Source organism: Anopheles funestus, chromosome 2RL, assembly GCF_943734845.2.
Source record: "Anopheles funestus chromosome 2RL, idAnoFuneDA-416_04, whole genome shotgun sequence".
Classification (NCBI taxonomy): Eukaryota; Metazoa; Arthropoda; class Insecta; order Diptera; family Culicidae; genus Anopheles; species Anopheles funestus.
The window spans coordinates 7,077,146-7,090,296 of record NC_064598.1 but is presented as its reverse complement, the minus strand read 5'-3'; the positions used below and the strand labels follow the sequence as shown (position 1 = coordinate 7,090,296).

The 13,151-nt window shown below is 38.9% G+C and overlaps 1 protein-coding gene across 2 annotated transcripts in view; it reads left to right on the top strand.

Annotated features, from left to right (window-relative positions):
* Nucleotides 1–13,151, top strand: part of LOC125766414 (connectin-like) — a 97,284-nt gene that overhangs the window by 33,788 nt on the left and 50,345 nt on the right. Inside the window, exons 1-2 of one of the 2 annotated variants that reach the window (XM_049432373.1) lie at nt 818–1,297; nt 7,336–7,541. The gene's annotated coding sequence lies outside the window, so the exon portion shown is untranslated. Of the gene's footprint in view, nt 1–817; nt 1,298–7,335; nt 7,542–13,151 lie in introns of those variants that run through there. The other variant, XM_049432372.1, reaches the window with a different exon arrangement.

The window sequence follows — 13,151 nt, the reverse complement described above, 5'->3', positions numbered from 1 at the left end:
AAGTGCAAATGGCCTACGTCCCCCGTAAGCCGCGCGTTTGCAATTGCCTGTTGTCTCGGTGGGATGCCTTATCGAAGCGAGATCAAATGTTTTCGCATCGTTCGAAACGTTTGGCGACGTCATTTGACTGGTGCCGTGACCAGGATTTTGATCGTTTTTTTTTGCTTTTGTGCTGCAGCTGCAAGCAGTGGCTGGTGGTGATGCTGTTCTAACCATTTTCGCTCTCCCCCAAAATGAAAACGTCCAAAGCCGTCGTCTTTCAATTCTTTGCGGTAGTTTGGCTTTTCAGACACTTTCTTCTGTTTTTATTTTTCCGTCCCATTTTGTTCCTGGCTTTTGTTTTGCTTTCGATTCGATTGGTGTGCGTAAGTGTTCGTGTGTACTCGCGAAAAGTGCAAATGCATCGATAGACGCATTTTAAGGTAAAAGCACGCTTCGAGCACTACTATTCCTGTGTTGCCTGCCGCTAAGAGCTTTATACTCAGAAGAGGAGAAAACATTAAAGCACATGAAAACAAAAGATTGCACAAAACGTTCCATTCTGCGTGGAGGAGAATTTTGTGAGATACGTCGCACTTGACGTTACCGGCAAGCATATGTTGCTGCAAAGGACAGGCTGACGAAAATCGTTCCATGTCCAAGTGCAAACCGGTCGATGAGCGAAAGTTGTGCGTCTCCCTCGAAACGGCAAACATCGACTTCATACAGCTGTCAGTCAACCAGTCAATCGGCCGTCCCGTGTCCATTCAACCTGTGCTCAACCTGGATATGCGTGCGTGTGTTTGTGTGACCGAACAGCGGATGGGCGATCCTTTTCAGCTGCAAATGTGTGCTGCTCAGTGGAAAACCTTTTCTCGTTGCACCTTGCCACCGTCATCCGTACCTTTCACGCCGAGGCATGACGTGTATCCTTGATACTACTGCTGCTGACATTGGCTTTGTGCGCAACATGTCGATGGATCCTTTTTTGCATCCTCTGCACGTCACCACCATTACCACTGGCCATCCATCGTCGCAGGGTTCGTTTGTTTTTTTCCTTCTTCTTCGTTGAGTTTGTTTTCATAAACCTTGTCAGGTATCTTTCCCGATCGTACATTGCTTTGGTTCTACACGCTTTGCCGGTCCGATGGCCGATGAAGATAGAAAGGTCCATTGAAAATGTTCTGAAACCAGGTAAAAACCGCTATACGTTTCGTTTAAGGTTGATCTGATCGCAACCAGACGACGGATTTTGGTGCCTTCGAAGAACCATAACACGATGAGTTTCAACTTTTGAGCTGTGAGAATCCTTCTTGCGGTAAGCATGGACAAGTTTTCCTTAAACATTTCTGCCCTGGTGAAAGATGAAAGGTGGATGCAAACTATAAAAAAGAGATATGATTTTTTCAAACTAACCTCGTCACTAAACGCCTAGCAAATGTCGTTTTTGCGAACGCGATTTAGAAAATGTTTGAAAAACTTTGAAAATTGATTTATTTTGATGCGAATTGGTTGCAATAAGTTTCTTTTCACTCAAATAATGCTTTAAATAGAAGAAAGCATAAAAAATAAGAAAAAAATAAAAACATTCTGAAAACCCGAAAATTTCCTAAGGGGTTAGCCTTGGTATTTTTTGGGAAATTTAGCAAAATTTTAAAAATTGATTTATTTTGATGCGAATTGGTTGAACTAAGTTTCTTTTCACTCAAATAATGCTTTAAATAGAAGAAAGCATAAAAAATACGAAAAAAATAAAAAAAATCTGAAAACTCGAAAATTTCCTAAGGGGTGTCCCTTGGTTTTTTTTGGGAAATTTAGCAAAATTTTAAAAATTGATTTATTTTGATGCGAATTGGTTGCAATAAGTTTCTTTTCACTCAAATAATGCTTTAAATAGAAGAAAGCATAAAAAATACGAAAAAAGTAAAAAAAACTGAAAACTCGAAAATTTCCTAAGGGGTTAGCCTTGGTATTTTTTGGGAAATTTAGCAAAATTTTAAAAATTGATTTATTTTGATGCGAATTGGTTGCAATAAGTTTCTTTTCACTCAAATAATGCTTTAAATAGAAGAAAGCATAAAAAATACGAAAAAAATAAAAAAAATCTGAAAACTCGAAAATTTCCTAAGGGGTTAGCCTTGGTTTTTTTTGGGAAATTTAGCAAAATTTTAAAAATTGATTTATTTTGATGCGAATTGGTTGCAATAAGTTTCTTTTCACTCAAATAATGCTTTAAATAGAAGAAAGCATAAAAAATACGAAAAAAATAAAAAAATTCTGAAAACTCGAAAATTTCCTAAGGGGTTAGCCTTGGTTTTTTTGAGAAATTTAGCAAAATTTTAAAAATTGATTTATTTTGATGCGAATTGGTTGAACTAAGTTTCTTTTCACTCAAATAATGCTTTAAATAGAAGAAAGCATAAAAAAAGGAAAAAAATTAAAAAATTCTGAAAACCCGAAAATTTCCTAAGGGGTTAGCCTTGGTTTTTTTTTTGGAAAATTTAGCAAAATTTTAAAAATTGATTTATTTTGATGCGAATTGGTTGCAATAAGTTTCTTTTCACTCAAATAATGCTTTAAATAGAAGAAAGCATAAAAAATACGAAAAAAATAAAAAAAATCTGAAAACTCGAAAATTTCCCAAGGGGTTAGCCTTGGTTTTTTTTGGGAAATTTAGCAAAATTTTAAAAATTGATTTATTTTGATGCGAATTGGTTGCAATAAGTTTCTTTTCACTCAAATAATGCTTTAAATAGAAGAAAGCATAAAAAATAAGAAAAAAATAAAAAAATTCTGAAAACCCGAAAATTTTCTAAGGGGTTAGCCTTGGTTTTTTTTGGGAAATTTAGCAAAATTTTAAAAATTGTTTTATTTTGATGCGAATTGGTTGAACTAAGTTTCTTTTCACTCAAATAATGCTTTAAATAGAAGAAAGCATAAAAAATACGAAAAAAAAAAAAATCTGAAAACTCGAAAATTTCCTAAGGGGTTAGCCTTGGTTTTTTTTGGGAAATTTAGCAAAATTTTAAAAATTGATTTATTTTGATGCGAATTGGTTGAACTAAGTTTTATTTCACTCAAATAATGCTTTAAATAGAAGAAAGCATAAAAAATACGAAAAAAGTAAAAAAAAACTGAAAACTCGAAAATTTCCTAAGGGGTTAGCCTTGGTATTTTTTGGGAAATTTAGCAAAATTTTAAAAATTGATTTATTTTGATGCGAATTGGTTGCAATAAGTTTCTTTTCACTCAAATAATGCTTTAAATAGAAGAAAGAATAAAAAATACGAAAAAAATAAAAAAAATCTGAAAACTCGAAAATTTCCTAAGGGGTTAGCCTTGGTTTTTTTTGGGAAATTTAGCAAAATTTTAAAAATTGATTTATTTTGATGCGAATTGGTTGCAATAAGTTTCTTTTCACTCAAATAATGCTTTAAATAGAAGAAAGCATAAAAAATAAGAAAAAAATAAAAAAATTCTGAAAACCCGAAAATTTTCTAAGGGGTTAGCCTTGGTTTTTTTGAGAAATTTAGCAAAATTTTAAAAATTGATTTATTTTGATGCGAATTGGTTGCAATAAGTTTTATTTCACTCAAATAATGCTTTAAATAGAAGAAAGCATAAAAAAAGGAAAAAAATTAAAAAATTCTGAAAACCCGAAAATTTCCTAAGGGGTTAGCCTTGGTTTTTTTTTTGGAAAATTTAGCAAAATTTTAAAAATTGATTTATTTTGATGCGAATTGGTTGCAATAAGTTTCTTTTCACTCAAATAATGCTTTAAATAGAAGAAAGCATAAAAAATACGAAAAAAATAAAAAAAATCTGAAAACTCGAAAATTTTCTAAGGGGTTAGCCTTGGTTTTTTTTGGGAAATTTAGCAAAATTTTAAAAATTGATTTATTTTGATGCGAATTGGTTGCAATAAGTTTCTTTTCACTCAAATAATGCTTTAAATAGAAGAAAGCATAAAAAATAAGAAAAAAATAAAAAAATTCTGAAAACCCGAAAATTTTCTAAGGGGTTAGCCTTGGTTTTTTTTGGGAAATTTAGCAAAATTTTAAAAATTGATTTATTTTGATGCGAATTGGTTGAACTAAGTTTCTTTTCACTCAAATAATGCTTTAAATAGAAGAAAGCATAAAAAATACGAAAAAAATAAAAAAAATCTGAAAACTCGAAAATTTCCTAAGGGGTTAGCCTTGGTTTTTTTTGGGAAATTTAGCAAAATTTTAAAAATTGATTTATTTTGATGCGAATTGGTTGCAATAAGTTTCTTTTCACTCAAATAATGCTTTAAATAGAAGAAAGCATAAAAAATAAGAAAAAAATAAAAAAATTCTGAAAACCCGAAAATTTTCTAAGGGGTTAGCCTTGGTTTTTTTGAGAAACTTAGCAAAATTTTAAAAATTGATTTATTTTGATGCGAATTGGTTGCAATAAGTTTTATTTCACTCAAATAATGCTTTAAATAGAAGAAAGCATAAAAAAAGGAAAAAAATTAAAAAATTCTGAAAACCCGAAAATTTCCTAAGGGGTTAGCCTTGGTTTTTTTTTTGGAAAATTTAGCAAAATTTTAAAAATTGATTTATTTTGATGCGAATTGGTTGCAATAAGTTTCTTTTCACTCAAATAATGCTTTAAATAGAAGAAAGCATAAAAAATAAAAAAAAAAAAATCTGAAAACCCGAAAATTTTCTAAGGGGTTAGCCATGGTTTTTTTTGGGAAATTTAGCAAAAATTTTAAAAATTGATTTATTTTGATGCGAAGTGGTTGGAATAAGTTTCTTTTCTCTCAAAAATTTGCAGCATTGTTAATGAATTTATTACAATTTATTACGGGGTAACATTCGTTATACGTTACCCCGTCACTACATGCTTAGCAATTGTTGCGTTTGCGAACGCGACAAAAGTAGCTCAATTTTCCAAAATAATTTCACACGCAAACGCGACAATGTTTAGCGTTTAGTGGCGGGGTTACGTTATAAGGTTTTACATTATAATAATATATACGTTATTGCATTTCAGATAAAATGGTATTTTTAGACTTTGAAAATCTTTGCTGAAGCTCTTCTTTTTTTAAGAGCAAAATCCTTTAAAACTCTAAATTGATTAATTTGTTCCAAAACCAAAAATCAGCTCCTTGATATATTATTTTGTTTTTCATCAAATATTGTTTATACCAATATTGACGTTATAAGATGATAGATCTACCAATTTTCTGAAAAAAATGTTAAACTGTAATTACAAAAAAAAACACAAAATGGAGCACATTTAAGTCGACGTGGGATACAACTGCTAAACATCACCAGCAGACAGCTGCTCAATCAACACAAATGCATTCTCATTGCATACTCCGACATGGTCCCGAGCACAACATTTCATCCGACACGCTATCCGACTATTCACATTAGTTTATTCGATCAATTCCATTCAAATTCTAGTTCACGAATCAACGGCCCTTTACTGCGTGTCCATTGACCTGTCAAAAAATGGAGAACAGGAACGGGAAGATTCCAGAAACGAAGAACCACTCTTAAAAGCTGCACCGTTTTATCTGTTCTTCCTGACCTCGAACAGTGCTTTTGGCCTGACAGGAGCATTTTATTGATTTTCTACCAGCACACACTGTACGGACAGTCATCATTCATCATTTCATCAAAAAGTTATCCAAAAAACCTGTCCCATCACCAATGGAGAACCGTCGGAAAGCTTCAAACCGGCTTCACGCATAAAAAATGGAACACTTTGCCTGGGAAGCATCCCCAGCCAGCGTCTGGTTTGCAAACTGGCTGTTCCCCGAGTGGTGCGAGTGTCCTGTGTCAAGCGTCCCTGCGTTGAAGGGTCAAGGGAAGCATCAATCAACGCAACCACAACCACAAACGCGCTCGCACCCGTGTCACCCGTGGTCGTAACATCGCCTTGCCCACCCGCGGACTGATGGGCGTGCGCAGGGTTTATGAAAAATGATCAGAATATTCGATATCAATTATCGTCAGGTCACACCGACCGCGATGCATTCGCTGTGTGACAGCCGTTTAAATCGATATTTGTGCGACGGTGAACTTCGGTTCCGTTTTATTTCGATTCCATTTTTTTGCCTTCCACTGGGTTGCTGCACTGGCTTGGCATACTCGTGTCGAGTGGATTATTTTGAGCACTTGCACGAATTTGTCGTTTCACATCGAGCACAATCGGATCAGTGAAAGAGTGATTTGCTAGAAATCGTTAACATTCGATGGTCGAGAAGGGCGACATTACGTGAGAGCACCTGCAGAAAGATCCAGAATTAGTTTAAATTTATCATCAATTCCAGGCAGATTACATTTTTTGTCGAGATTAAACTTTAACCGATTCAATCAATAATAATCCCACAAAAATTCTTAACCAATCAATGGGTAAAAGTATTTAAGGACCTTCTACAAACTTTGGTATGTTTCGTTACAGTGTAAAATAGTGAAATTTAAATCTCATTTCATAGACTCTCCTAGTGTCAAGGGAGAGTATTTTCGATGAATAAAATTATCTTCATTAAGGATGGTACAAAAAATCTCGCTTCTATAGTTAAAAACTAAAATAAGAAAAATTATGGTTTTTTTTCATAATATTATTACAATATGGCTACAAAAGCAAACGATAGAAAAATTAATTACGGTCAATAATTCAACTAATAAACCATCCAAACGGATCTATGAACCCGAGAACCGGAAACACTCAGAAACGTGATTGCTTTGTGGCAGGTCAAATAGGGATGGAAAGATTTTCCCCCCTCACCGATAGGATACAATTAGCTCTGTACCAAGAGCACCGCAAAAGTCTAAATATTTTTCAACAATTTCATCCTACCGCAAACCACACCTTGCACGGACACAATGCATACCTTCAAGCCTTCAAACTCAACCACACAAAACAAAGCAGCACGAGCAAAAAAAAGTCCCTTCCGGTGAATAAAATGAATTGAACAGTATCGCCGGAGCAAAAACACATCACACCCGGCCCAGCTGACGGTCCCGGTACGGGAGGTCAATTTCGATTTCATCGATCGACTTCCTATGCTCATAATTTACTTTTAATTACACCTTTGGGCCCGTGGGTTGATGTGCGTAGTGCGTACGTGACATGTATCTGCAGCGTCTACCCCGTTGCTGGGTCGGGCTAGAAAACACCCTCTAAAAACACGAATCGGATCGACCCCGGGTAGGCGTTGTTATATACACAATTTCTCTCCAACTAATTTCACTTCCACACGGCCGATAATTACAATTGTTTGACATGGGTACAGGATTCTTCTCGTGGAAGCAAAAGGTTTCCCGTGCGCAATGCAATGGACCTAATGTTTGTTCCACTTTTTAATTGCAGATTTTACCCCTGCCTGGAACCACAAACCTTGGAACAGGAAGTTGGGTGTTTTATGTGGGCGTGTGGTAAGCTGGAAAGGTGATGTTACCAGCCACAAAGTGCATCGGAAGCGAGACAAACAAGGATCAGCAACATCAAACAGCAGCACCGGAAACGCTCGTACCAAAGTTCTCTTAAAACACCGAGAGATAGGAGAAAACAATCACGTAAGTACTTTGCTTGCCCTTTACCTAAAGGTCCTGGAAATATTGTCCCCTTTGTCAGTAACAACCGGTAGGCTTTCCTTGGGCACCGAATGATTATGGATAATGGACTGCTGTTGGAGAAAGTTTTTGGCCGAGTTAGAGTGCACAAAACCACACACACTCACTCATTTACGCACGAAACTAATCAACCGTTCAAAACGAATGGGTCCAAAAATACTTTTCCAGAAATATTATTCCAATGGAAGGTCCAGCCAATCTGAGCAAGTTTTTTTTTTGTTAATGTAAGGAAAAAAATCTCCCCTACCCTTGCAGGATTAAACTTTGAAACGCACGAGAATATTTCGCCTTAAACTTCCATGTCAAAATCGGAACACCACTTCAAACGGTATGTATCGCATTGGGAGTACTAGAGCACAATTGTCCCAGCTTCCGTACCGAACCACACTTACATAGAATGGGTGGAACGGTACCCTACAATCGCTGATACTGGCCCCGAAACCGATACGAAACCATGGCTCGGGGTAAGTTTGGCACCCGCCCTCCCCACCGGGAGGCACTTTGGTAGACGACGAACGGTATGATTATCTCAACCCTTCCTGGCGAAGGTCGGATTTTGCTATTGTTCCGTATCAACTTACGTATGTTTTGTTAGCACCTTTGTTGCGGTGATCATGATACAGGCACGCTGTGTGAAGCGTCCTGGCTCTAAGCGTTGCGAAAGCGACGGTAATACTCCCAGGCATGGGAGATTCTCATGCACATGGAGAATTGACTCCGGTGGGACCTATTTTAAAGCAAATCTTTTCCCGCACGTACTCATCCCGGACACATCCGACGGTGTCTATCGGTTCGAAAACTAACATCAATTTCGATACAACGGATGATTTTGTTCGTTCGACGAAAAGGGTACGTACGAACCGACGGAGAAACGTATACACTTCACTATGGACTTGTGTACATTTCACAGACACAGGTTGTAATAAATAAAACAATATTTAAGAGAGTACAACTGTTGGAACACTAATAGAATGAAATTTAAATAATTATAAAAGCTCCTTTTCTGTAAACGTTTACCAACAATCGGTTATTCTTGAAGACTTCTCATATCCACAAATTTTAACCTTCCATCAGGCATGCGATTTTCACTGTGCAATGTGCTTCCACTATAATATTAGATGCCCATGTTTATGTGCCATTTGATACGGATAGTTTAAGCTTGAATGCTCGTGTACCGTTCTCCCGGTACTCTGATCCTGCTCGGTTATGTAAGCCTGCACCAACAATACGGCCGTACGGTGCTGCCACACAAACAAGGTGCCAGGAAGCATTTCGCAGGACGAACCAGAACACACTCGCAATAGAACGTGTAGCTGACAGTGCCGTCCCGTGGGTTATGAGGATATTAGAAACGATTAATTCTTCCTCGTCGCCTTCCACGTAACGTAACTCACACTAGAGGATGTGGCGAAGAAAACGGACAGACCTTTTTGCCGTCGTTCCTGGTCACGGCACCAGACTGTCTCACCAGAGCAGTGACTCTTACGGCAAGGCCTTACACCTTCCGTTTCGATGCTGACGATGGCATGCAATTACACGACATCCACATGTCGCAGCGGTATATCTGCCGGGAATGGATAGCAGATATTGTTTGCTATTGAAAACATTCCCCGTTTGTTCTAGGTTCCGTGCAAAACGAGGGTTTGGGGTAGTATCGTTTTGCAAAATTACACCTTCAGTTTTGCGGGAAAACGCCATGGGTCAACTTATTAGGGAAACATCAAACAGTGCACGTACCGTAGCGCCTAACAACAACAAAATGGATCTCGAGTCTTTACCATCAGCTGCCCTTGACAACCAACCGAGAGCCTAATCATCATCCTGGATGTCCTTGTAACCGGGAAAACGGGTCTCCGTAGATCAACCAGAACCGGAAGTATTAAAGCCCCACACCGTGCACAAGAAGATTTATCGGGTGTGTGTCCCCCTCGCAATCGATAGGTAAAGGGAGATTTACCGTGATGAGTATGCTGATTAGAGCCACACCAATCGAATACCATGTCCACACGCTCAACATCTTCAAAGAGATGAGCAAAGCAACAACAAAAAAATTACCTCTCATCGGCATCGGACAACAACACAAACACGAAAGGATTATGGAGTGTGCAATAAACCACGACAACACGACGGCATGCCGAAACGGTTTCATTTGTCATGGTGCGTTTCGTAACGTATCTCGGGACCGAAAACTCCTCCTTGGGCTGTTTGGTCGATAGGTTGTGATTTGTTTTTACCGATGGATCGGCTCGTCCGGCTGAGGGCGGGAAACAGGAGATTAAAAGCTTAGTAGCTAACCAGCAAGGCAGCAAGACATTTCCAGCTCTTGATGAAATTGTTCGGCCCATCTTGGGACTTGGGGCTGTGTAGTTCGGTTTAGTCTGCCGTCCTGATTGCGAATAATACTCACGTACGATGCAGGCTCCAGTATAGGGAGTGTGTTCCGATGTTAATTAAGGTCTTAAGACACACAGGCCGGGTTCGAACTGTCGCACAAGAAAATGAACAAATGCCTGTACACTCTTTTCCAAGAACTCTGGTACTCAATTGTTGCTTATGCCTGTATTTTTCTCGAACAAACACACACACCGGAGAAGATAATGATTTCATTACAGAGTGAAATAGATTTTGCTCGGTTATGCTAATTCGGGCACATATGTCAATATTATGGACGTCCAACTGAACAATGCGGTTTAGCAGAAGATACCTCCTGGAGTGTGATGTTGTCATAAAAAAGAGCTGTTCTAAGAATTTCGAAAGGATCTTCTTGATTCTTCAGCCTAACGACATAATGATGAACCTTAATGAATAACCCTAAAATACTTTCTTTGCCTAATGGTCCAAAAGTTCAATTAAACGTAAACTAACTCACAGTTCTTCGCATGATCCCTATTTTACCAACGAGTTGTGCTTCGTTTCCTGCGGAAGGACGGACGAATTCTTGCTTTATGAAACGAAAAATCCGTACAATAAATCACACTAAAGCCCCTGGCAAATGGTAACATAAATCTTCGAGACAGAAACATACATTCGAACCAGCACGTTTTTAATCAACTTAACCAAGCAAACGTCCAGCCGAACGCGTCAACGTCTCGCCCCGAATCTCGACTGTTCGCAACGGTTCATGAATTTTAAACTTCATAATATCATAATGATGCTGGTCGACGAGTCGATTCGATGCTACGGAATGAAGGGGAATAAAAACACACCCAAATCCGTGTACCAAGCACGTAATCCAAGCCTTCTTAATCGTTGACGTTGAATCTCCAGTGCTCGAAAAGTGGACCACTGCCCGCAGAGGATGACAATTGGGCCAATTTAATGGACAATGGAAAACGATTTCATCCCGCCACCGAATTCTCTCCCCCTCATCCACTCCACTCCAAAGAGATGCATTTTTGTGTTTAAATTTCTCATCACGCACTCATAACTCTCACAGGTGCTGCACCTGGGCGAACGATAATCGACGACCCTCTGTAGTTTTTTAGTTTCAAACAGGCACGAGCGACAGCGACACATTCGTGTGGCAGATTGTCTGTGTCACCTTGACCGCTCGGTGGAATTTTGCTGTCCCGTGAATGACTTTCCGATGCGAACGGTGACTGCAATTTTGCGGTTTAATGACTCAGAAACTGGTTGCGGAGAAATTTTTGGTTTGATTTTTCCTCGGAAATCTCACCACGATCGTACTGCTAAACGATGCGAAACGGGCTGAGCTCGAACAAAAGCTCAAAGTTCGAGCCATCATCCAACGGGACGTGTTCCTGTTAGTGATTCTGGTCCTCTTGCCACTTCGTCCCGCCTTTTCCCTCAACGCCCACAGGTACAATGGTGAGCATGGTGGACAGTTTGAAGAAAAATCGATTCCCCGCAACGGCTCTACGGTTGGTGAAGAATTAGCCATTTCTCTTTCGGGACAGTGTGCACACAGGTACGATAAGAAGTCCCTGGTAATTCTTCGAAGCGTACCACCATTCGACATGAATATCAGCCCGAGAAACTGTGCTTTGTGTGGTTCGAGACGCCGGAGGTACCAACAGTTCGGAAGGCTACGATTTTCGGCTTTAAAATCAAACAATCAACTCAAACAGATAGCGAAGCTTAGCCGAGAGTGGTTTTGAGGTGTCGAGAATGTGTATTAGGCACCAAACCGCTTTCTGGGGAAACTTTGTTCTCAACCAGTTTTCGCTCGGACTAGTTTGGAAAATCTATTTTCCGAACAGATTCCCACATGTGGTACATGTGGAATAGCCACACACCGGTTAGACCACATGAGCCACACAGCAAATATACAAACACATCGATCTCATTTGAAAATTAATGTTGGTGACCAAAGACTGACTGACTCATCCCTTTCAAAGGTTTTCAGTTGCTTAAAGAGTCTCCACAGTAACTTCGAGTTCACACAATGCTAGATGGGATTGTTCATTTAGAAGGCGAAAATTTCTTCGTTAATTGTTCATTCTTTGTTTCTTAGCCCGGGGAAGCGTCTCCATTTCCCCGCCTTTACTCGCCTGAACGATATTAGCCAGTGAGTACAATTTTTCTAGTAATTTTCTCTTTCACTTCAGATGATTCATGCTTTCTGTCTGTTTCATCTTCATCCGTCTGTTCGCTTACCATTACCCTTAATCAGTGGTAAATGAAGCGATCCTTTTTGAACGGTTTCCAATTACGCCTTTCGCGAGTCCATGGTACCATACTGGCAGCATCTTCATCCTGTAGCCCATGTTGATTGAGTTCCGAAGCAAAAAAGGTGGACGAACAGCTTGCGAACAATCTTCTCGCAGTAATTGCGATCACAATCGGTGTAAGGCTCGCTGTTTTTTTTCCTCCTTTCTTGAATGATCGAAAGGTTTTTCTTGAAGTTTGTCTTCTTCTCAGGAAAGGCATGAAATATCTATCTATCGGATCTTTCTTCGTTTTTTTATTTGTTCTCTATACACAGCCAAGAAGAGACAAGGGTCCAGTGGTGTCCCTTTTCTTGGGACCAATTTCAGGGACGCAAGATAAAAAATGATATCGTACCTATAGGAAGAAACTGCCAAAAACTATTGCTTAAAGATCTTAGATCTTAGGACCCAAACGGACCACGAGTAGACTCACACTTTGGGACTTTGAAGAGGACTGACAAGTGAGCGGACCCGCCTTTTTGCCAGACGAGCGTGTTCCAATAATTTAGCTTTTTGGTTACCGGATTGGAAAACATATAAATTTCCAATCACCCAGATCGTCCTAGCTGTCCAGCTGCTTGGGTGTGTGGAATCGAATACCGTTTACGTTTGTTGCTATTTCGTACACCACTGAGGAACTGTTCACCGGGCGGACCATGGTTGGACGCGATGGTTCGCATTGTGGGCGCCTCGTTATCGGATCGGAAGAAAAATTGGATTTGAGATTCTTCTCGTACACATTCCTTTGCCTTCGGGATGGAGAATATCTGATTGTTTTCGTATTGTGACAATTTCGGTACAGAAACGGCCAGAAGATTGAGCGCTTCGTAACGATGTTACGAAATCATGAGGTGCTTTTCTTTTTGTTACATGGACAAGAACA